Source organism: Macaca mulatta, chromosome 9, assembly GCF_049350105.2.
Source record: "Macaca mulatta isolate MMU2019108-1 chromosome 9, T2T-MMU8v2.0, whole genome shotgun sequence".
NCBI classification, from domain to species: Eukaryota; Metazoa; Chordata; class Mammalia; order Primates; family Cercopithecidae; genus Macaca; species Macaca mulatta.
The window spans coordinates 67,764,137-67,789,795 of record NC_133414.1 but is presented as its reverse complement, the minus strand read 5'-3'; the positions used below and the strand labels follow the sequence as shown (position 1 = coordinate 67,789,795).

Below are 25,659 nucleotides of genomic sequence, written 5' to 3'. Positions count from 1 at the left end.
AAATGGACTGCAGATTTCCACAGGGTTTTTATGACATGTTCCACACACTGTCTTGGTGCAGATTTGGGAAAGCCCTTGTCCACAACCCAGTTCTTACTCACCCATTGATGTTACCTTGTATTCAGTTTTCTTTGGGTGGATCTAGAATAGAATGGAATGGAATGGAATAGAATAGAATAGAATGGAATAGAATAGAATAGAATAGAATAGAATAGGTAGATCTTTAACTACAATCCTTAAATGAGGAAAACCCTACCCTGGGCCAGCTGAGCCAGGAATTCCGAGACGAGATGGAACTCCGCTGTGGTATATAGACAGGACTGATTTTCAGGGGGAGTGCACCTGTCTGGACTCCCTGCTGTTCCCATCAATCTATTCCAGCCCTGGGTACCCCTGGACCACCCTACTGTCCAACAACTAAAGGATTAACACGAGTCACCTCCAGAAGCCTCCAGGACCCTTCTGCAGGTGTCTCATTTGATGGGTTAGAAGTTAGGCCACTGCCAGCTGTCTGCACATATTTTACATATCACCCATTTGCAGGTGTTGAAGACCGGTAAGTACCCAGGAGCTGGCATGTGTTTCAAACATGTCAGTGTACCTGGTGGGGGTGCTTCTGCCCTGCTGATAGGAGACAGCTTCTACCCAACCCGCCTCTTGGTGGCTACATCAGCTTGGCACAGTCTCTCATTGCTGGAGAGCATCCCCCCCTGCGGCAACTCCACCCTTTCCCCGCCTCCAATCTTGGCTGCTTTTCATTGGTTTGTTTGTTTAAATTAACATCTCTTGATTTTCAAAACCTTGCTGATTAACAAAGAAAAACAAATAGGCAAAAACAAAGCAAAAAACAATCTCTCAGTCTAAAACAGATAAACCAACAAACAAAGCCCATGGGCTGCTAGAGGTTGGCTCTTGTAAACTGCAAGAACAGACACTACAAACTCCAGAGCAGAGGGTGCCTGGACATTCCAATCACTTCACGAAGCAGTAAAATGCCCATCTTTCATCTGCTTCTACTGATGACCAATAGTATACCTGTCACAATTTCCAGCCTTTTAGAGCTACTCTTTGATTACACACAACAGGGACTTTTTCTAAGCCTAAGACCTTTTCTGTGTCTTTTAAAACATTGTTTACATCAAAATAATGACATGGATAGGTAAAAGAAAAATACAAAACTACTTGTGCTGTAAAGTAGTTCTATTTTAGAAAAGGAAATCTTGACAAAACTTGAGCCTTGTTAGGAAAAAAGAAAAATGACAAAGCAGTCATGTACAGAAAACCTGGATAGGATTTTCAATCTCCTAGTGCAAAATCTAGCAAAAATGTATGCTAAGGATCCAAAGCAGGAAGTGCTCAGAAAACAAATGTACAAACTCAGCTTAGCCAAGGGGCGAAGCCAGAGAGGGATATAAAGGAACAGAGTAATGGCTGAGGATAGAGGTGAGGAAGCTGGACTCACACAAACTGGGCCTTGCTCAACCTTCTACAGCACCAGTGTCAGGGCCAGGCACGCAGGAGTGACTAGGAGTTTGAATCGAAATAATGCATGACTAAGAATTAATTTGGGATGGTCTCTAGGTGGAATGATTGGAAATGTTGTTTTACTTTTATTTGAATTTTTTAGTACATGAAAGAAAAGATGCCTGTTTTCTAATCATTGAAATCTTAGTATGTACAGAAATTTTCCTAGCAGAGCACACGAAGATGAAAAAGATCAGATGGGAGATGAGGATCAGGACTCTTTCTGTGAATCGGAACCTCTCTGCTCTGCCCCTTTTCTGGTTTCCTCTGTCTGTCCTTCTCTTGTCTCCATTATTCATCATGTTTCTGCCTTTGATGTCATCTTGTGGGATGTCCCATCTCACTTAGTCATCTGTAATTTGTAAGTAGCATTTTAATTATTTGTGTGTCTAATAAAGCTTTATTCTCTTTGGTCTTGATGAATGAAGAAGGCAAGCTGAGCCTGGTTTTTCCTTTATTGTCTTACTTCCCCAAAGCACCTGAATGAGTTCTGCGTGGTCTTTGTTGACCTGTGGTGATCACTGTGGCATAAAAGAAAGTATAGTAGTGTTGTGCTTCAGCATAGGCTCTGCTCAGAAGACTTGGATTCCAATCTTTACTTACTAGTCCAGGGAGTTTGGACAAATAAGTGAATCTCCATTGACCTTACTCTTTCACATCAGTATAAGGGGAATTGTAATAATACATGTTTTTTGAGGTTATTAAGAGGATTAAATAGATAGTATATAAAATAGGTTAGCATAAGCACCTGGGACAGGGAGAATACTCAGCTAAGTTGGAAATCAGGTGTTGGCAAACTTTTTCTGTAAAAGGCAAGAAACTAAATATTTTAGGCTTTGTGAGTCAAAGTCTCTGTCTTAACTCCTTAACTCTGCCATTGTACCATGGCATGAAAGCAGTCACAGACATATGTAAATGAGTGAGTGTGGGTCTGTTCCAATTAAACTGTGTTTACAAAAAGGGACAGCAAATCAGATTTGGCTCATGTCTCGCAGTTTGGCGATCCTATTGTAGAATACAGTTTCAACATACTGGACACAGCTTCTCTGTAAGTTGGGATCTGCTTTGTTGCTAACTAATTAAATGTGAAATTTAATTAACATATCCATATACTACATCTGACAAATAGTTTGGCACACAATTTGCTTAGCCTTTGTATCTCAAGGACCAAAGAAGTTAAGTATATTTGGCCAGAAGTCACCCAGGAAATTGATGACAGATCTGAGGCAGAGTTCAGGGTTCATGTTCTCAGTTCTGAACTATTTCTAATTTTTTTTTTTTTTTGAAATGTGTGTAATCGGGGACGTAGCTCTGTGATATCAAGAGACTGGGACTGAAGATCTAGTTTTGCCAGTTGGGGAACCTCAGATTTGTACCAATCACTATATTTGGACCTCAGCTACCTCATTTTCAGATAGATAATAATTCCCATCTCACAATTTTACAGTGTGAAAACGAGAAAATGCTATATATGGAAAAGCACTTTGAAATCTCTATTGATGTGGTTGGTCTGCTGGCTGGCTGGCCTGCCTGCCTGCCTGCCTTCTTCCCTCCCTTCCTTCCTTCCCTTCCTCCTTCCTCCTTCCCCTTTCTCTCTCTCTCTTTCTTTCTTTCTCTCTCTTCTTTCTTTCTTTCTCTTTCTTTCTTTCTTTTTTCTTTTCTTTTCTTCTTTCTTTCTTTCTTTCTTTCTTTCTTTCTTTCTTTCTTTCTTTCTTTCTTTCTTTCTTTCCTTCCTTCCTTCCTTCCTTCCTTCCTTTTCTCTCTCTTTCTTTCTCTCTCTCCTTCCTTCCTTCCTTTTCTCTCTCTCCTTCCTTCCTTCCTTCCTTCCTTCCTTCCTTCATCTCTCTTTCTTTCTCTCTCTCCTTCCTTCCTTCCTTTCTTTCTTTCCTCCTTCTCCTTGCCCTTCCCCTTCCCTTTACCCTTCCCCTTCATCTTCCCCTCTTCCTCCCCCCCTCTTCTTCTTCTTCCTCCCTCTCTCTCTCTTTCTTTCTTTCTTTCTTTCTTTCTTTCTTTCTTTCTTTCTTTCTTTCTTTCTTCCTTCCTTCCTTCCTTCCTTCCTTCCTTCCTTCCTTCCTTCCCTCCCTCCTTCTTTCCTTCCTTCCTTCCTTCCTTCCTTCCTTCCTTCCTTCCTTCCTTCCTTCCTTCTCTTTTCTTTCCTTCTTTTTCTTTCTTTTATTACTTAACAAATAATAATTGCACATATTAATGGGGTACAATGTGATACTTTGATACAAACACACACACATTGTAGAAAGATTAAACCAAGTTAGTTAACATTCATCACCTTATCTACTTATAATTATTCTGGGGACAGGAACTTCTAAAATCTACTCTTTTAGCAATTTTAGCCATATAATACATTTTTATTAACTATGGTCACCATGCTATGTTAAAATGTATTCCTATTGTTCAGCTGAAACTTTTTGCCTTCTGGTCAACATTATACCTTTCTCCATTGTCCCTGTCAACCTCTGATAAACATCCCTCTACTCTCTGCTTCTATGAGTTTGACTTTTTTAGATTCTACGTATAAGTGAAATCATACAGTATTTGTCTCTGTACTTGGCTTATTTTACTTAACATAATGCCTTTCAGTTTTGTCCACGTTGTCACAAATGACAGAATTTCTTTTTTGTGTGAGGCTGTATAGTATTCCATTGTGTGTGTGTGTGTGTGTGTGTGAGTGTGTGTTTTCTTTGGCCTTTGATCCTTTGATGGTCAATTACATTGCTTCTGTACCTTGGCTAATGTGTATGATGCTGAAATGAATTATGAGTGCAGGTATTTCTTTGACTTACTGATTTTAATTCCTTTGGGCATATACTCAGTAGATGGATTGCTGGATCATGTGATAATTCTGTTTAATTTCGGCGGGGGCGGGGACCACTACACTGTTTTTCACAGAGGCTACACTAATTTACATTTCTATCAACAGCGTACAAGGATTCCCTTTTCTCTGCCTCCTTGCCATCACTTGTTATCTTTCGTCCTTTCGATATTAGCTTTCCTACAGGTATGAGGTAATACCTCATGATGGTTTTAATTTGTATTTCCCTGACGATTAGAGATGATGAATTTTTTTTTATATATCTGTTGGCCATTTGCATGTCTTCTTTTGATAAATATCCAGGATCTTTATTCACTTTTTGATTTGGTTATTTCTTTTTTTGAGTTGTTTGAGTTCCTTATATATGATAGGTATTAGCCCCTTATCAGATGTATGGTTTGCATATATTTTCTCCCAATCAGTAAGGTGTCTCTTCACTCACTTTGTTGTTAATTGTTTTCTTTGCTATGCAAAACCTTTTTAGTTTGGTGCAATCCCATTTGTCTGTTTTTGCTTTTGTTGCTTATGCTTTTGGGGTCCTATCCAAGAAATCATTGTTCACACCAATGTTGTGAAGCTTTTTCTCTACATTTTCTTCTAGTCATTTTAAATTTCCGGCCTCCTATTTAAGTCTTTAATTCACTTTGAGTTGATTTTTGTGTATGGTGTAAGACAAAGGTCCAATTTCATTCCTCTGCATATGAATATCCAGTTTTTTCAGCACCATTTATTGAAGACATTGTGCTTTCCCCATTGTGTATTCTTCGCACCTTTGTCAAAAGTCAATTGACTATAAATGTGTGGGTTTATTTCTGGGCTCTCTGTTCTGTTCCATTGGTCTGCATGTCTCTTTTTATGCCATTACCATGATGTATGCGCTATTATAGTTTTGTAATATATTTTGAAATCAGGTAGTGTAATGCTGTTTTGCTTTTTTTGCTTAAGATTGCTTTGGCTATTTGGGGTCTTTTGTTGTTTCATACAAATTTTAGAATTATTTTGTCTATTTCTGTGAAAAATGCCATTGGAATTTTGATAGAGATTGCATTGAATCTGTAGATTGCTTTGGATAGTTTGGACATGTAAATGATATTAATTCTTCTAATCCATAAGCACAGGATTTCTTTCTGTTTGTACATGTTGCTTTTAATTTATTTTATCAATTTTTTTGGCTTTCACTTCCTCAATAAAATTTATTCATAAGTTTTCTTTTTGAAATACTATTGTAAATTGGATTACTTTCTTAACTTCTTTGTTGTATAGTTTATTGTTAGTGTTATAGAAAATGTACTGACTTTTGTATGTTGATTTTGTAACCTACAACTTTATTGAATTCTTTTATCCATTCTAATAACTTTAGGTGAACACTTTAGGGTTTCTTCTATACGAGATCATCAGCAAGCAGAGACAATTTCACTTCTCTTTTTTATTTCAATGCTTTTTATTGTCTATACATTTATTGACTCCTCTTTAATCTTTCACCTACTTTGTAAGACAAATTTACTGAAATAGGTTAGACACCATGGCGGACTCTGATGCAAAACGTTTTTATAAAAACACACAGGTATAAATGTTTTCTGATTAATGGCCATTAGCTAGTTTCCCAACCAGAGCACGTTTTCACCTGTGCTCTTTAAATTACTTTCAATGTAGAGTTAGACAATGGAAACTTAAGTGTCAGAAAAGGTCAAATTGCATTAAGGACAGTCCTTATGATAGTGTTGATTTAATCAGGATGCCTACCTCTGTTCATTTACCTTTTAAAAATAAGTATAATATATTGCAGATCACTAAGACTGTTGTTAGAGAAGGTGGTTATTGTATTAATGGGATACCAGTAACCGCCTCTCTACTGTGACATTGATTACTGTAATTATGAAAGAGACATAAGGAAATGCCATAAGCATGATCCGTTGGGCCCCAGGCTTCATCAGTTCTCATATGGCTGTGTGAAAATGCCAATTACAAACATATCGTAATAAAAAGGGTATGGCTTAATGCCAACATGTACCTGCTAATTTGAGATTTATGATGGTAGAGTGAAGCATATATAATCAAAGGCAAAGAGACTTCAATAGAGCAACATTCTGTATTTTGCTGACTGATGAAGGCTGTAAGTTTATTTCAAGATTACCTAGCCATTTATTTAATTAAAATAATATTGACTGGTGACCGACCCTATTGTTTTATTTAATAGATGTGTAAGCATATTCATTTAATTTTCAATATTTATATTTCATGTGATTATAAAAATGATAAAATCTCAATACATAACAGTTAAGTAGTATAGACATGTACAGAAAACAAAGGTAGCAGAATCCTCTAAACTTTGGCTGCTTCCTGGTTTACATTTATAGGAACCTTTCTCACTAGAAAACATATCGATTATTTTCTGAATTGTAATTGTTCAATTTAAAAATAATTTTAAATAAGGAAATGTTGGGGAACTGATAGAGCTCTGTGTTGAAGCAGAGACGTTCCTCTCTTATGATTTTTGGCCATTTTTATGTGAAGCTGTAGAGAGAACAGTGACTATGGTACTTGTGCTAAAAATTGTCCTCCTTATTAAATTGGACATAAATCATTTTTTAGGGCAAAATTTCACTTTCTGATTTCTCAGAAAGCAAAAGCTATATCAAAAAGTGTATCAGTCTACACTTACATAGATTGATTATAACATTTTCATTTATTTTTTTTTTTCACAAACACTTATTGTGCTCTGTCTTTGGAATCAGATATACCTGAATTTCAATCTCAGCTTTGCTTCTTAACAGCTGGGAGGTATGTCCATGTAACATGATCCCCCAAGCCTCAACTTCCTCATCCAAAAGCTATACATTAAAATTTGTCTTCTCGGGTATTATGAGCCTTTTGTGAGATCATCTTTATGAAGTTCCTGGCAATAACAGGTACTCTGAAACTGTTAGCCAGCATAATGTCAATATCACCTCCTATTAATCGTGCCATTGTATTTTGTGAAGTGTCTTATTAACAGTAAATATACATAGGTAAACATTTTCACAAGGATGTCTGTAAAAAAAAAATAAATTTCTAGTGAATTTCCAGAATTGGAAAATTGTGGAATTTATCCTTCATCAGACTTTAGCTCCAATGGTGTCTACCTGCCAGAGTGCTTTGAAGGCAGATCCATGGAGTTTAAGATAAGGTTAGTCTGTCTGACAGTGCCTGTTACTTTTAGAGGTTTACATTTTAGTAGCTATTAATAATATAGGTATGATTATCAGCATGAAGCCCCCATACAAATAAGTTTATGTTGAAAGTGTCAATTGTCATTAATATCCCATAAGAAGGAACTATTTAAAACTTCATAGGAGTTCATACATGGGGTTGCCATGGCAACAGTGGAGCTTATACTTTTTAATTTATTGCTTAATTTTCTCTAAACAACATTGCCATTGCATCAGCAGGAATCCCAGTCTGTAGTAATGATGGGGATTAAATGGTCATTATGAAGTTGTTCAACATTCTTCTGATTTGCTTCAGGGAACGTTGACTTTGGGTATCTTTGAATGTACTATTAAGCATTATTAAATCCATTTAAAATAGACTGAGTTTACAGGGAAATGAAGTACATTTCCTTATTGCAATTTATCATCCAATAAAAATGGTAAATATTGCAAGTCAAAATTTAAGGCCAAATGTAACTCAACAGTGAGCTGACTAATGGCTCTCTTGTGCTTAAAGAAAGTATATTGCTTTTGCATTTAACCAAATGGTCACTGAAAAGTATAAAAAGCTATTTAATAGCTACAAGTCATATTCCAGAAGGATTCAATCTGTAATATAAAATGAACCAAAGGAACAGGTTGCTGTCTTGTTAAAGAAGATAATCATTACTTCAGATTTTATTTTTCTTATAAATATTTCCTATGTCAAGGTCAAACTGATAGCAGGTTAGAGGTTTGTGTCTATGGAAATCTAGTTTGCAAAATACAGCTATTCATAAATTAATCCTGAAATCATTTAAAATATTATGGCATCAATTCAACATACCTATGGAGTGTCGATTCAGGGAGGTCAGGAAAGTCTGTAAGGGAGAAATGGAATATTAACTGGGAAGCATGGGGAGAATCCCAACAGAAGGGAGGCAGGGAATAGGCAGACGAATGACAGACATGAATACCATTGGCAGAATGTGTGTGGTGTTATTGGAGAGTAAGTTACATGTAAGGGAGAAGGAGGCATAGAGATTTGCTTGCCAGGTGGGAAATTTGATCAAGAGTCTATCTTTTAGGAAACAGACGAGATGGAACATAGATCTTCCAGCTTGTAATATGTTTCAGGTGTTTTTTTTTTTTTTTTTTTTTTTTTTTTTTTTTTTTTTTGAGACGGAGTCTTGCTCTGCCGCCCAGGCTGGGGTGCAGTGGCCGGATCTCAGCTCACTGCAAGCTCCGCCTCCCAGGTTTACGCCATTCTCCTGCCTCAGCCTCCCGAGTAGCTGGGACTACAGGCGCCCGCCACCTCACCCGGCTGCTTTTTTGTATTTTTTTAGTAGAGACGGGGTTTCACCGTGTTAGCCAGGATGGTCTCGATCTCCTGACCTCGTGATCCACCCGTCTCAGCCTCCCAAAGTGCTGGGATTACAGGCTTGAGCCACCGCGCCCGGCCTGTTTCAGGTGTTTTAAGAATACAACCCAAACATTATCAAGTGATGTTTTAGGCAAAGGAGAAAGTAATGTGCATGATCCTGAATGTTCCTGTGAGGATCAAGGAATGTGATTAGCATCAGGAGCCATGTGAAATTGTCTAGGTCACTCACCTACCTTTGTGCTCCTTTAGGATTAGTAAAAACAACAACAACAACAACAACAACAACAACAACAAACACTCCTATCAAGGCAGTTTAGAAAACATGATCTCAATTTACTAGAAGGGGGACATTTTGTTTTTCTAGAGTGGTAACTGAACCTTGATAAGGAAAATATGCAGAAATGAATGAAAAATGGGGCCAAGTTGTTGACTACATTGAATAAAATGTTAGTCAACATCAAAGTCCTTTTATGAAGGAAATCGGATTAACATGCCATTTATTCATTGTTACAAATAATTTTCAGTTAAACAAGTGAATATTTTCTCCAAAATGGCTCTCAATTTAATTGTCATCTAAATGTTTGAATATTTTGGCTATTTTAGTCTTCTGTGAACATGTCTATGTTGGTCTATGTGTCTCACGGTGTATGTGCCCCTGTGAGCATGTCTGTGTGTATATCTATGTGTGTGTCTCCCTGTGTGTTGTATTTGAAAGTCTAAAATATGAGGCCCTTTAAGAGAAGTGTTTATGATGTTAAAATCTCAAGTCTTTTCATGAAAGTGTGTCTGTGCAGGTAAATTGGATGTATATTTCTCTCTGAATGATCTGACGGTTGGGTTTAATAAGGCTATAGCTGATGCCAGTTGTGTTGGGGAGTTTGCAAATTTATTGTCAAATAAACTCTCCTCTTACACTGTTTTGAGATTATTCCTTTGGGCTTGTATACTTTTTCTTCACATGTAAATAAATGCCACAAATGCTTACTCCTGAAATCGTGAGAGAAGTGGCGTATTATTTTTATGGGAATTGTACCGTTCTTAACCACTCTCCTTGATTAAAATAAGAGTTTTTTTTTTTTCTTCTTAAACCTCATCATTTTCACACTGGAAATGAAATCTCTCATGGGGATTAGTTTACTCACTCAAGCTTTCCATTCAGATGAAGGTGTGAAAAATACATGACAAGAATTTTATTTAAATGCTCAAACTGCTGCATGAGGAGCGTGAAACAAGAAGAAAATGATAGTCGTTACCTGTAGATAGGTTTCAATGTTTTTGTAGGCTTCAAATTCCTTTTAAGACAAACAAAAAATTAAAATGGGAAGACCAACTATGAAAATAATGATTTGGTTTAATCTAAACTTCCATGAAGGCTGCAAGTTACAGATTAGGTGCATCACCTGAAAGTAACATTGCTGATTGCATAGCTTTGGAAGCTAGGTTCAATGATGTATATGCAAGTGACTAAGTTGCATATGCAATGGTTCTTTATTGCACTCAGGCATTTAAAGCCTGGCATTTAAAGCCATTCATCATCCAACCTCCTGACCACTCCAACACTATCTTCCTTCACTCTCTCAGCACTCCAAATATCTCCAACTGCTTGCAGTTTCCTGAATATATTACTGGTTTTCAAGTCTCTAAAAATGTTGCTTTCCCTGTCTGTCACGTTCCTTTTCTGTTGGTCCGTCTACTGGACTCATCCTTTAGCATTTCATTGTGATATCAGTTTCTTTCTCCACCATATTCCTTTGGGTTACCTGGGTGGCTAATGCCCTCTGTTCTCTCATAGTACCCTGGGTTCACTCCAGTCACAGTTCTTTGTACAGGATATTTTAAGCATGTTTATTTTTCTACTTCTTTTATTAAGTAGAGAGAATCTAAGAAATAGAAACCATGCTTTCTTTAGTTTTTTAGTCCTGCAGCATCAGGCATCACCCCTGGCTCATAGTAGGTGCTCAATTAATTTTGTTGAGATAGGGTTTGTGAGATGCAGCAGAATCAAGGAAGGTAAATGTCTTGGCTTCTAAACAAAGGAAGCTAAAAATACAAATAAAAAGAAGTCACTCTTCTAAAGAAACTTGAAAAGACACATAATTAACTTAAATATAAAGCTATGTGTGGATGCTGTCAGATGTTTACCTGGAGAGAGTCCTGGAATGAATGGAGGGAAAAATTCAAATTTCTTTTCACTGAGAGGTGGTGGAAAGCCTTCATGAATAAAGAAACATTTGAGCTGAGCTTCAAGGAACCTATAATAGTTGTTTATTGTTTGTTTGTTTTTTTAATGGATATTTATTGAGCTCACATAGCCTGTAAGAATTTAAGCTCTATATTACCGTTATGGTTGACAAGTGTGAATTTAGCCTTTTTCAGAAAAATAATAAAAAGCAATCCATTTTACCTACCTAAACACAATAGAATCATCTAAATATCTTTTTTTTTTTTTTTTTTTTTTTTTTTGAAATGGAGTCTTGCTCTGTTACCCAGGCTGGAGTACAGTGGCAGGATCTCGGCTCACTGCAAGCTCTGCCTCCCAGGTTTACGCCATTCTCCTACCTCGGCCTCCCGAGTAGCTGGGGCTACAGGTGCCCACCACCACGCCCAGCTAATTTTTCGTATTTTTAGTAGAGACAGTGTTTCACCGTGTTAGCCAGGATGGTCTCGATCTCCTGACCTAGTGATCCGCCCGCCTTGGCCTCCCAAAGTGCTGGGATTACAGGTGTGAGCTAGCGTGCCCAGCCAGAATCATCTAAATATCTTATGTTCAGTGGTTTTCTGATAGAAGATAATGTACTTACTCTGAAGTCTGGTCCCCTAGCAACACTCTTACTCACCAGTCTGCTAATGGCTTGACAGAATAGGTTAACTCACTTGTGGAGCAAAAGTTTTTTAAGCAGGAAATCATGCAAAAGTATAAACAGGAAACAGATTTTAAATTCTGAAGGTTCCTGGGAAAAGTCATAGGATACTGAATGCTTTGTCATGACTGTACAGGTGAAAACACCGCTAAACAGAGTGAATCATAATAACAGGTTTTGCAAGGAAGCTTTTTTTTTTTTTTTTGAGACAAAGTCATGCTCTGTCATCCAGGCTGGAGTGCAGTGGTGCGATGGAATTTTTAAGGCACAGTTCTCTGTTTGCCTTTAACCCAAGCAAGAAAAAGAAATAGGACTGTAAGTGAGACAAGAACCATATCGATTTGAATAACTCAGAGAATAGCAAAGTATTTGGCTTTGAATGCAGGGTTTCTCTAAAATATAGAATACTGAAGAGAATATGTTAAGGATAAAGACCAACATTCAGTTAGTTCTTGCTTAGTAAATGTGGTAGTATGGAAACAAGTTCAGCATATGATCTAAGTACTGGCACATGAATGAACAGCGGGACTCATAAGCAGCCAGTGAGAAAATGGAACTCACTATTAATCTGGGAAATATAAACTAGACTAAAATTATATTTGAAAAATTTTAAAAGTATGTACAATACCTGGAGCCCTGGGGGTATGGAAAATATGTACTGTAATACACTGTTAGTGAGGTTAGACATTGGTGAAGTCTGTCTTTTTTTTTTTTTTTTTTTGAGACAGAGTCTTGCTCTGTCGCCCAGGCTGGAGTGCAGTGGCCGGATCTCAGCTCACTGCAAGCTCCGCCTCCCGGGTCTACGCCATTCTCCTGCCTCAGCCTCCCAAGTAGCTGGGGCTACAGGCACCCGCCACCTCACCCGGCCAGTTTTTTGTATATTTTTGGTAGAGACGGGGTTTCACCGTATTAGCCAGGCTGGTCTCGATCTCCTGACCTCATGATCCACCCATCTCGGCCTCCCAAAGTGCTGGGATTACAGGCTTGAGCCACCACGCCCGGCCAAATCTTTCTGTCTTGAGACAAAGTGAATTGGCATGTTATTTCCTGAGAGAGGAAGACTGGAAAAGAACAAGGTATAGGGAAGTATTAAGAAATTAAGAATTCTATTTGGGAAATTTTTAAAGATTATTATCAGGAATTCAGGTGGGGATGTCAAATAGGCCATTGAGCCTGGAGCCCCAGCCCCAGGAAGTGGTTAGTGCTGGAAGAATTGGAGTCACGGGCATAGACAAAGTACATGAAATTATGGGACTTTAGTTATCAGTCACTCATTTCATAACTAGAGGTTAACGGTCTGCTATTGCAGGGCGCACTGTTCTCAGAATTTGTGTGGATATGATAACACAAGTCATGAGTTCCAACTTTAAGGAGCATGAAATCTTATTTTAAATACAGAAGCACTTACTACATGGCAAGTGGTCCATTAAATATAAAAGCAATCACTTCCCCTTATTTTTGGACCTTTAGTAGGCCAGCACTTTGCATACATTGGCTATAATCTTCACATAGACATGCCGAGGTAGATATTTTTGCCCCAGTTTTACTGATAAGAAATCTCAGGCTCCGAAAGGATAAGTGAATTTTACATTAATACATTCACTGGATAGTAAATGGAGTTGCTGGATTTCCAGTCCTGATCTATCTCATTGAAAGCCTGTTCTCTTTTCAACTACCCTTCAGTAACAGGTGCTGTTGTCACTAAATCCTTAGCTTCCTGACCCATACTATCTGAATAATGATCCCTACATACCTCTAGGAAAGAAAGGTATCAACTGCAATTACTCTTATTTGGCAGATGGAGATCCTGGATTACTCTAGGTTTAAACGAAGTAATTAAGCTTGGCCAGGGTGTCTGCCATGGGAAGGCAGATTCACTCCATTGCTTCTTAGATTCATGTACTGCAGTATATTGATTATTACATGAATATATTCAGTGGCTTGATATAACAAAGCGGCCCATCGCTCTTGATCATTCCCAGTATCACTGTGCCCAAACTCTCAAATGAGTTGCAGGAAGCTTATATATTAAGGGAAACTTCCAGAATGCAATGGAAAATGAAACTTTGTTTCACTAGAATAGATTATGTTCTTCAAGAACAGAATCTCTCTTCAAGAGAGAATAGGACAATAGATTTGGTTTTCATGGATCAATTCTCATTCTTCAAAACTTCTGCAATTATCTGTCGAATTTAAATTTAGCTCAAGTGAACACTAGTTTCCAGGATGGGTTCAGGAACTCAAACTTGATAGCTAAAGGAGAGGTGAATGGTTAAAATACCTCCATTCTTGTGAGCTTAAAGTCATACGTAAAAGTGTCAAATCACTCCACAAAATCATGAGCTTTCTTTTTTATTTTATTTTTTACATTTAATTGCTGGGCAGTTGAACATTACAGGGCAGGCTACTGCCTCAGTAGTAGGTGCCTTGCTCTGTTGAAGGAGGTACCATCATTTTGTCAGTTGTTCTGTGTGTCAAATATATTCTTCTGTTTGCAAAAGTCGGTCACTGACTTTTAACATGGTCATCATTCCATTCTACTCCCCACTCCTTTTGGGGCAGAGTGAATCTTTCTAAAGACAAGGGCAAGAGAAGTCACTAAGTTATTGGCCGCCCCTTTTCACTGAACCCAAGGAGAATGCACTGAAGTGTCAAGTGACACTTTCCCCTTAAGAAGCTTCCACCGCTTCTCAGCCTATCATTATCGTTACTAGCAGAGAAACCAGTAAGTCAACCCAAGACAGCAACATAGATAGGTAACTATGGGATTTGTTGCTTTCTAGAGAATTGCAACTCAGAGCTCTCTCTAGCACATGGAATCAATTTAACCCTTTTATACATCAGCCAGAGTCCTCCCTTCATGACTCAGTTCTTTGAGTTAATAAAGCTCTCCAAATCTCTGTTTCGTCCTTTAGCTAAAACAGTGTTAACTAAACCGTGTGAATCTCCACCTCTAATTAACAGCTACTTTATTAAAATGTTATTGCCCTGTTGGGAACCAGTTGGCAGAGTGACAGAGCATGGAGTTTGTGCTATGGACTATTGATTTTCGGTTAAATTCTTACTGTGCTCTTGGCTTTCTCCCGCTTGTGGCTTAAAGTACCGAAACCATTCGGGCCAGCAAAAGAGGCCACTTTGCTCTCCCTGGTTTTTATTGGCCTCTTTTCAGAAGGTCTAATTAACCTATGGAGTTTCTTCCAAATTTACCGACAGCTCTTTCATATTAATCTCTCTTCTAATAGAAGACATTTCTTTTTTGACCTTCCACTCAAAAAGATTATTTCAAAAAGTGCCCACAACTGAAGGAGTGACTTAATCAGGTTCTCAAGGAAAATATCTCTCTTTACTTTGCACCTTAAGCTCTGCCATTGTTATTTTATGTTTTATGCATATGTGAACTTTTCATTCCTGTCTTTAAAATATTTATCAGTCATATAAAATTTGGATAATGTTGACAAGCACAAAGAAGGAGATAAAAATCAGCAACCAGACACCAACTACAATATTGTAAATATTTAGGCAATGTAGTTCTTGAGGACTTAGATTTTCAATTAGACGTCACATTCAATACATCAGTAGGTAAATGAGACACATTAATTCAGGGAGCCATAAATGATGGGAAATCTCTGGTATATCAGTGTAGGATAGGTGAATGCTGGCAAGAGAGTTCTGGTTTAGAAGTGGTTAGAAAAGATCTCTGTGAATGTGGAGGAGGAGCAATCTAGGCAATGCCTCCAGGTAGGAACATGCTTGTCCTGATTGAGACTAGGACCTTTAGAGTTATGGACATGGTAGGCTGTGGTTGATCTTAGATCAGTAATGCAGGAGGAGACAGTTCATGTAGGCTTTTGGTACTATGGTGAGGAATTCAGATTTTATTTTCAGTGTAGTGAGATGCCATTATTGATCTTCAAGCAAGGGACCTATATGATAGGGTCTGTCTACAGGTTTTTGTTTCTCTCTTAATTTTTTTTGTTTGTTTGTTTTGAGATGGAGTCTTGCTCTGTTGCCCAGGTTGGAGTGGAGTGGGGCAATCTAGGCTCACTGCAACCTCTGACTCCTAGGTTCAAGCGATTCTCCTGCATCAGCCTCCCGAGTAGCTGGAACTACAGGTGTGCACCACTGTGTCTGGCTAATTTTTGTATTTTTATTAGAGATAGTGTTTCACCATGTTGGCCAGGCTGGTCTTGAACTCCTAACCTCAGGTGATCCACCCATCTAGGCCTCCCAGTGTGCTGGGATTATAGGTATGAGCCACTGCGCCTGGCAAAAATTCGTAATTGGTACATAATATTTGTACATAATTATACAGTAGATGTCGTATTTTGTTACATGAATAGAATGTGTAATGATCAACTCAGGATATTTAGGATATTCATCACCTGGAGTATTTATCATTTCTGTGTTGGAAGATTTCAAGTCGTTTCTTCTCGCTATATAGAAATGTACAATATATTGTTGCTAACTCTGGTCACCCTACTCTGCTATGGAACGTTAGAACTCCTTCCTTCTATCTAACTCTGCGTTTGTACTCATTAACCAACCCCTCTTTATCACTCTCACCCGAACCACTGCCCTTTACACACACACACCCTTCCCAGCCTCTGGTATGTATCATTTTACTGTCTATCTCCATGAATAACTCTGGCTGCTGTATGGAGAATGGATTTAAGAGAGCAAGAGTGTAAGTAGCAGGGGGCAGATTTAGAGTCAGAGATGGAAGTACTTGGCTGAGGGTTGGTGGTGAGAGGCAGGAAAAGAAAACAGTCAAGAAAAATGATATTTTTGCTTATTCATATTAGGAAAACTGGGTGGGGAGTCAGTTTGGGGAAGGAAAACAAATAAGAGTTCTGTTTTTGGACATGTGAACTTTCAACTTGGTTATGGTAGTCTGGAATTCAAGGGAGAAGTTGGGATTCAAGATATAAATCAACTAGTAAAGGAGAAATTATAGGAGTTGTTATAGTATTTAGCCTTCTAATCTTTTTCATGGTTTGATTTAATATTTTTAGAAAAAACTGGCACTCAAATATCTGTTTATGCCCTATATAACTTATTTATTAAAACATAGTATGTGCATTTGTATATCTGTATATACACATAAAACAAATATTTTCATATATATTTTTATATAAATACTATATTGCATTCCATTGTATGGATGCTACCATTTGCTAATCACTTCTCTACAATTTGACATTTAAGTTGTTATATTTTATTAATTTATAAATGTGATAGATTTTCAATAAATCCTGACAAATATTCACATTTTTTTTCTAGAACAAATTTCAACGAGAAGTAGTGCTGGGAGAAATTTTAAGAATTTTGATATAAAAATACAATTTGCATTCCATATCTGACACCTAATGATGGATACTCAGTAATTATTTATTTGCAGACTGATTACAGTCTCATTAGGATTACATAAAGGTAACATTTTCTCTTGGCTTTGGCAAAACCGAATAGTGCAATTTATAATAATGTAAATTTCATAGGCAAAATAGCTTACTTATTTTACATATGTAAAATTAGGAAAATGTTAATATTTTTCATACTTTTCATTAGGCATTTGTTCTTTTGTAAACATTCCCTTATAGTTGTTGCCTACTTTTTAATAGGGGATCATTTTTGTTTTTCTCATTGTAAAAACTCTAAATAAATACAGAACATTTAAATTTTTATCATAAATATATTACATAGCTGTTTTCTTTCATATTTGTTATTTACTTCATAATTGAATTTGTGAGTTTCTTCTTTTTTTGAGAGGGGGCATGACAGAGGAATGTACAGGAGAGTTTAGTGTTTTGTGTTGCTAGAGTAGACTGTTTTAAAATATTCTAAAGGAAAATAGCCTTTGAAATCTACGAATTATTTTTTGCGAATTGAAAAAATTCTCAATATTCCAACAGACTTAAATAAATAGCAGAGTAAAGCTAAATACATCTAGTCAACATTTAAAAACCATCTTCCCATTTGTTTTCTTGCTATTCGTCTTTTATCTGTCCCATCTGTTCTTTGTTCTCTTTTCCTTTTTTCTACTTTTTTTTAGATTAATTGAATTTTTTAATGATTCCATATTATGTTCTTTGTTAACGTATTAGCTATAAATATCTGCTTTGTATTTTAGTGGCTGTTTTAGGATTTTTCATATTTCTCTTTACTACTACAATCTATAGTTGTGATATTATAATACTTTGTGTGCAGGAAAATAACCTTACAATATTTTTTTTCATTTTTCCTCTCTTGGTCTTTGTGTTATTGTTGACATATATTTCACTTTTTCCCATATTATAAATACTATATCACATTGCTATTATTTTTGTTTAAACAATAATTGTTTAAGGATATTTAAATAATTATGTCTATATATACACACATATATATAGAAAAAAATATATATATATTTACTAATTTAGTTACCATTTCTGGTGCTCTTCATTCTTTTGTTTAGATCAATGTAATCATCTGGTATTATTTTCCTTCTGCCTGGACGACTTGCTTTAACATTTCAAGTTGTGTGGGTCTGCTGCTGATGAATTTATACAAATTTTGTAAGTCTAAAATAGTCTTTATTTATCTTCATTATTGAAAGGTATTTTTTCTCAGTAGTTTTCTTTTTTACTCCCTCCTCGGTATTTTAAAGATGTGCTTGACTGTCTTCTTGCTTGCATTATTCTCATAAGAAATCAGCCGTCTTTCTTATCTTTGTTCCTGTGTATGTAACACGTCTTTTCTCGGCCTATTTGTAAGATTTTCTCTTTATCACAGATTTTTAAAAATTTTATTATGATGTACATTTATATAGTTTTATTCTTTTTAAAGTAGTTTTTCAAATGTGGCTTCTATTTCAGCTGATTGAATTTTTTCTTCCTCATTGTTCTTATTTTTCTGCTTTTTTCTGCATGCCTAGTAATTTTTTATTCAATGCCAGACACTGCAAATTTTACCCATTGGGAGATTTGATTATTATTCATACAATTTTTAGCTTTATTCTGGCATGCAATTAATTTACTTGGTAAGTGTTTCATTCTGTTAGTTCCTGTTTTTATGATTTGTAGGCTGGAGTAAGGCAGTATTTAGTCTAGAGCTTATTATTTCCCTCTCCTTATATATGACTCTCTTAACAGTAAACAAAATGACTCTTAATTTAAGTCTGAATATGAGTGGCAGTGGCATCCAAAGGGGCAGGGTGATGAGAGTGTTCCACCCTGTAGAGAATTTTATAATAATTGCTCTGTTTACTGTAAATTTTTAATAAAATATGTATAAGCTTAAAATTAGCACATTATTATTACTTACTATACTTTATTTTTTATGTGGAGTTTAATTCAGAGAACTTCCAATTTCATAATTGTCTCCTAGCACACATGGGCTTAGCCACAGGTATTTGAATTCAGAATAAGTTCTTTTGTGTTTATCATTGTTTAAACTTGTGATAAGCATTTGTTGTACTTTTGTAAATATTTGCTTACATTTATCACCTTCTTTTTAATAAGTGATTGTTTTTGTTTTTCTCATTTAAAAAACTCCAGATACATAAAAGTTATTAAACGGTGTGTTCATATATTTCATACTTATTTTCTTTTGTATTTGTTATTTACCTATTAATTGTATTAATGGGATTCTTCATTTTCTTGAAGGGGGAAGTATGAGAGGAATGTACAGAAGAGTTTCATCTTTTATATTACTAAAGTAGCCCATCTTAAGATTTTCTAAAGAAAAATAACCCTTGGAAAACTAAGAATTATGTTTTGGAAATTGAAAGATTTCTCAATATTATTCCTCCTCCTTAGACACGATTCTCTTAATAATAAACAAATTGACTATTAATTTAACTCTGAATATGACTTAGTGGTAATGGCATCCAAAGGGCAGGGTAATGGGAGTGTATTATTGTTAGTTATTTAAAATTATTTTCTCTTTGTATAGCCTAAGAGTGCTGCATTTGTCTTCTTTCTATGGTAGTGCCTGTTTTCATTAGGATCATTCCCCTAAATGTTTGTCAATATTTGGCTGTCTGTTTATATTAAAAATGCTGTGCTTGAAACCTATTCCAAGGCTGTCTGTGGATGGGTGGCTGGGAATTGTCCATTTGCCTTCTCTCTTGGAAGATTCCGGTAGGAAACCCGCAACATCAGTATCTTCAGGTCATATTCTTTGGAGTGGTCAGAGTCTCCAGAGAAGGAAAATGTTCTTCCACTCTTCTACACATGTGAAATACACTTGCCCATTAAAATATGGAGAGATAGATGAGGAAAGAATAATGAAAGTACCAATACATAATCTTAAGTTTTGAACTTTTTCTTTTCTCAGAATGTTATAACCTCATCCAGTCAGACTATCTAGAATAGTGATCATAGTTGACATGTCCAGTCCTCAACTGTGAATGATATACCTTAATCCTAGGGATTTCTGTTTTACGCTTTCCAGGGAATTAACCTCCCATCTGTTTTCATAGTGGTGCGAGGTAATTAATCCAGCAGTGTGGAGTGGCCTAATGTGAGAGAAAGGTCTGTTTGTTTCTTAACCAGATTCACGAAAGTTCTCCATTTTTAAAATTTTGCTTTCTACATTCCAATTTTAGAGGTATCGGCTCTGCCATTTTCTCAGATTTTGGAATTTTGAGAATCTAAATTGAGTTTCCATCAATTTTTCTGACTTCTAGATAAACTGTTTACCTTTCTCTGGCCTGCTCAGTCAGTTACATGATTCCCTCTGCTTTCTAGCTTGCAAAAGGTGTTTTGTTGATTCTTATACCCCTTGTTCTTTTTAATTCATGCCTTTCTACAATTCCTTTACTAGAGACTTATTGCAGTTTCATGATGAAGCGGACCTCAGTACTGTATTCAGCTTACCATCTTAATACTCACATATCTACAAACATCTTTCCATAACAATTATGTGAAGAAAGCAATGAACATAAGTGTAAAATTTTATTTCAGCTTAATATTGGTATCTTTATGCACACCTGTGTAGTTCTTTTATTCTTATAATTCTAAAATGTCGGCTAAATGTACTTAGGTTTCTATAGTCATTTGTTTTGAATGTTAAGAATTTTCAATTTAAAAAAATATTCTTTACTTTTTCAAGAGTGGCTGTCTTTTAGGATATCTTAATAATTTTTTCCCACTTTTTAAAGATCTGGTATTTTCTTAAGGAACAGTCATCTATATTTTAGGATTCTATACTCATCCTTCTTCATATATTATCATAGTTTTTGTAACTTCATATCTTTTATCACTTTCCTTCTGGATTCTAAAAATGTTCTTGTCTTAATTTTTAATATATTACTTACATCTCTGTAAATCAATTTTGCTTACTACTATTTCCAGTGTAAATTTTGAATCTGCAATTTGATTTGTAGTCTTCCTTAAAATATTTCTTTATTTCACCTATCTTTCTTATAATTTCACTCATTTTGTTTTGCATTTCTACTTGCTCTCTCTGTAATATTTTTCCTGTTTTCTTATATTCATTTACTTTTATTCTCTATTAAAGTTTATGTGTAGTTTCTTCAACGTTTATTCTGATCTTTCAGTATATCATTTTTATTATTCTGTTTTTTCTGAGTTTATTGATTTTTCTTTATATTGTTTTCCAACATTTCTTTTTTTTTTAACTCATCTTTAAATGAGGTAGGATTTTGGTTGATATTTGTTCTACTGTTAGCCTACTTGTGGGGAAACAAATTAGCTTCTCAGATTTCAAGATTTAGGTTTTTCGTGTGTGTGTGTGTGTGTGTGTGTGTGTGTGTTTTGATAGACCACCGATCTACAGATATTAGATTTTTTTCTGTCTCCACTGTTGTGTTCTTTAATTCTCTGAACTGCTGTAGTGCATTAACTAATGTTAGTTTCTAGTTCATTTTTCTATATCCAAATTCTATACTCAGCACATTACCAGAGATAACTTACAACAGAATAGACCATTCTAATGGAGTCCCATCTGTTCCTGACCTATGGGTTTCTGAAATATACCACCTTTCATCTTGTGCAGAAAAATGACATGGGTGAGAAAAGGTCTAACATAATGTTCAGCTCACAGAGTGTACTGTCCAAAACGCAGGGAGAGCATGTGGCCAGGTCTTCAGATTAGCAGTTACTTGACTCCTGAGTCAGTAAACAGTAAGTAGGTAATATTAAAATCATAGCCCAACATTTTTCAGGAAGTACCTCTGTATCCCATTGAACTTAATATCCGTCTTGTCCAAACCTGTGTATTTATTTTCTTCATGAAAATCCATATGGTTCACCATTCAACACCTGATTCTGAGTCTCAGCTTTTTCATTTATTTGTCGTTTGACCTTGGGCAAAGTCTCACTAAAACTTAATTTTCTCATTTTTAAAATGGGGAATAATTGTGAGAATTGAATGATATGATTTTTATAAAACTTGTAGTGTATATATAGGTGTATAATAAGCCTTCATTAAATGTTAATTGTCATAATTACAAATAGAGTCAGCTTTTTCAAAATTACCATTAGATTGCCAGCCTTCAGTTTTGATAGTATTGTGAGTTTCCATATTTTTCTTACCCACAATTGATATTCCAATCAGAAGGTAGGAGAAGTCATATCATAAGTTAATACTATTTCAATCCAAAATCTCTTTAATTTTAACATTTCTATGTTAATTTGATTTATGGGTGTTGTCAAATTGTTTTATGCAGTCTGAGATCATTTGTCTTTATGTGAAGGAACTGAAGACATTGATATTGATTATGATAATAGATACTCTGGCCTTATTAATGTCGCTATTTTCTATTTTGTTTCATTTTCTTTTCCTCCCGTTTTTGTTTAATTATCATTTAGTCTCCTGGTGCAGTTCAATCAATGTATTTGGTATGAAGTATTTCAAAAATAGAAGTCCCATTTGTGCATAAATTAAAATAATGTGGAAAGTAGAGAGACATCAAATCAATCATTCTTTCTCCCCTAGTTGCCTGGCCCAGTGATGTTCTAAAAGATGAAGTATATTCCTTCCTAGCAAGGTTTTTCCTCTTTTTACCCAACAGCCCTACCTTACTTCCCACCAACATGTCCTCCCGAGCCACAACTTCCAGGATTTAAAGTACTGCTTCTACTTTGCCAGTACCAAAGAAAATCTGTGCATAGAATTCTTGGCTTAGTTGCTCTCTAATAGTTGCTGTATAGAACGATATGGGTCATGAATGGGAGTATGATGAAAGGGGAAGCAGTTATCTTGCAGCCACTAAGAACCTGGGAGCAAGATGTTTCCTTCATCAGAACAGATTAAATTCAGCTGCGAGTATTACAATTGAAATTATAGTGACTTAAACAAAATAGAACTACACATTTCTTCCACATAGGAGTAGTTCAGAGGTAGGAGATTAAGGATTCATGGTTCCAGGAACTAAAAAACTTGCTCTTGTTTCTCATGCCTGACTGCTTACATAACCAAAATTGCTTCATGATTCAAAATAACTGTTGACATTCTGACCATTGCATCCACATTTCATGCAGCATGAAAGGTAAAGAGGGAAGAACAGGGATATCCCTTCCTTTAAAGAGAATCTTAAGAAGTATCATGACAGCACTGCTTCCTATAAGATCTTAGTAGCTACACCTAGTTGCAAGGGGTGATAAGGAATGACATTTTTAGCACTCAGCAATGTGCACAGCTGAAATGCCGGGATTCATTTACATCAGAATAAAGGTAAATGGAATTTGGGCTAATGATTGCTCTGAGACATATCTAGTCAGTGTTGGGGTTGATGAAAATGTCCCATATCACATCAGTAGCAGCCAGTGATGGAAATACCAAGCGTGCTCTGAACACCTGCATGGGGTTTCTGTTGGGGAAGTGAAACTCAAGCTTACTGTTTCCTGCTGCACTCCATTGGAATTAAAATTGACAAACAGATTTCTATGATTCCTGCACTTGTTGCTCTTTTATCCTACTAGTGGACGGACAACTAATAAACAAAGAGAATTTAATATCAAGTGTACTCATGTGGCCAACCATGTTGTCCAAAATGCTAAGAATGTGAATGTTTTCTGAAGGTACATCACAGCTGTTTTCATTTTAAAATTTATACCCAAGAATATTTGGGTTTCTGCTTGTCTTTGATTTATTTTTAATGTGGACAATGAACCCCAGATGTGAAGAAGATGGTTTGGGGAAACGTTTATAACATATGTGCTTTGGGAAGTGGCTTCATAAACTGGAGAATAAAGCAAGAAATTCACGTTTAAATCTTGGCCCCAAGACTTCAGGGTCCCAAGTGATGATCCTGGGGCTGCTGCTAAAATTCGCTGAGATTCAGCTTGGTTACATACGAAAACAGAGATCACCTTCAATCTCATCAGCCACAGAACCTGTCACACTGTGTGCATCTCTGTCTCTATGCCTGGGGTCATGCCCTTATGCATGTAAATTTAATCGTCTCCTCATTCTAACTTCCTGTAAGATTGAAACACAGACGTTCTGCCTGGTCCTTCCCGCTTGACCCACAGTGTAACGTAAAGACCCATCCTAACACTGGCCTGGGCATGGGCCCTCCCTGTCTCCCTTCTTTTACATCATTCCCAACAAAGGTGACCCATCACAGTTATTTTACTAATAGTTGAGTAAAAAATTTAAAATTTCATCTCTCTCTATTACTTCTAAAATGTACAAAAATCAACAGGGAGTCTTCACCACAGGCTCCTAATATGAAAGTGTCTGTGCAGGAAAATCCATAAGCTAGGGTGACTTTTGAGTTAAATTAAATTTTATGACTCAAAAAATACTTTGCTTGGTTTTCACCACCATTATAAAGCAAAGAGAATAATTTCAGATTCAGAGTCTACAAAGGATTGCTTTGGATTGATACAGGCTTTTTGTTAGTGGCATGGAAATATTTGCATCTGCACACTGGTATGTAGTGAAATAGACTGTAAAAGATAAGATCAATTTTCTGTTAAAGGTAAAAAGGCCAGTGCAGCCAGATACAGTAAGTTTTTTTTTTTTTTTTTTCCATTTGTCATTCAGGACTGTTGGACAGTTTTACATTAGCTGTGAAAGGCACCAACTGGTATACTGCGGTCCAAACTTTGAAAGTAGGCGCATGTACACAAACACACACAAACAAACACACACACTGATGTAAAATATAAGTATAATCAGATAGAAGCCTAGACCATACATATGAGCACCAAAAATGCCTACACGCCTATTAAAACATGCCAACACAATCTTATAGCAAAGACATGCACACACAGGTACAAGGACATTGACCAGATGACACAATGACACAGCTGGGATTGACAATTACAGATGAGCAAGCAAGATGAGGGCTCATGTCCTTAGGAGTCAAGAGACCTGGAGACCCTTACGTAAACACACAGACATATATGCGTATGTGAACACACACACACACACGCACACACACACACACGAAAAGAGAGAACCAGAGATAATGCCAGACAAGAACACAAAGATAACACTTAAGTACACATAACCCAAAGGCATGCCCGAAAGTGTGCAGCTAGATGCTCAGAATCATAGGCCCTCACTCATTCATATACCCACAGCCTCCTGACCTATGGTTAGCTACGTTTTTATTTTGTACGGAAACCTTTAAAGCAATTGATTTGCGTCAAGACTCTTCATTGACTCCTCCTTCATCTATTATATTTGGTCTACTTTGAAGTGTAATTCCTTTCAAATTATGTTTTTAAGTTTAATTCCTACAATTCAGGTTCTCATGCATCATCTGGACTATTATAGCAGCTACTGGACCTTACCTGGAGTCTGTCTAGCCCCACACCCCCCAAGTCATTCGAAATTACCCATTTGTGGTACATCATTACTGGGTAGAAGAACTGCTTCTAAAACCAAAAAATTACATAGAGTTCATTGCATCCATTTTATATGTCAAATATTGAAGGACTA

General features: G+C 36.4%; 1 protein-coding gene and 1 long non-coding RNA gene across 9 annotated transcripts in view; both read left to right on the top strand.

The window, feature by feature from the left end:
- The window catches only part of NRG3 (neuregulin 3), a 1,118,695-nt gene that overhangs the window by 268,793 nt on the left and 824,243 nt on the right, over positions 1-25,659 (top strand). The gene's annotated exons all lie outside the window — the stretch shown is intronic.
- Positions 16,376-19,448, top strand: LOC114669961 (uncharacterized). Of its 2 annotated transcripts, XR_003719338.2 has the most exons (4): positions 16,376-16,447; positions 17,044-17,193; positions 18,215-18,314; positions 19,404-19,448. It is a non-coding gene; the product is annotated as an uncharacterized LOC114669961 (long non-coding RNA). The 2 variants fall into 2 exon arrangements; XR_003719337.2 differs by lacking the exon at positions 19,404-19,448 and having other exon boundaries at positions 18,215-19,379.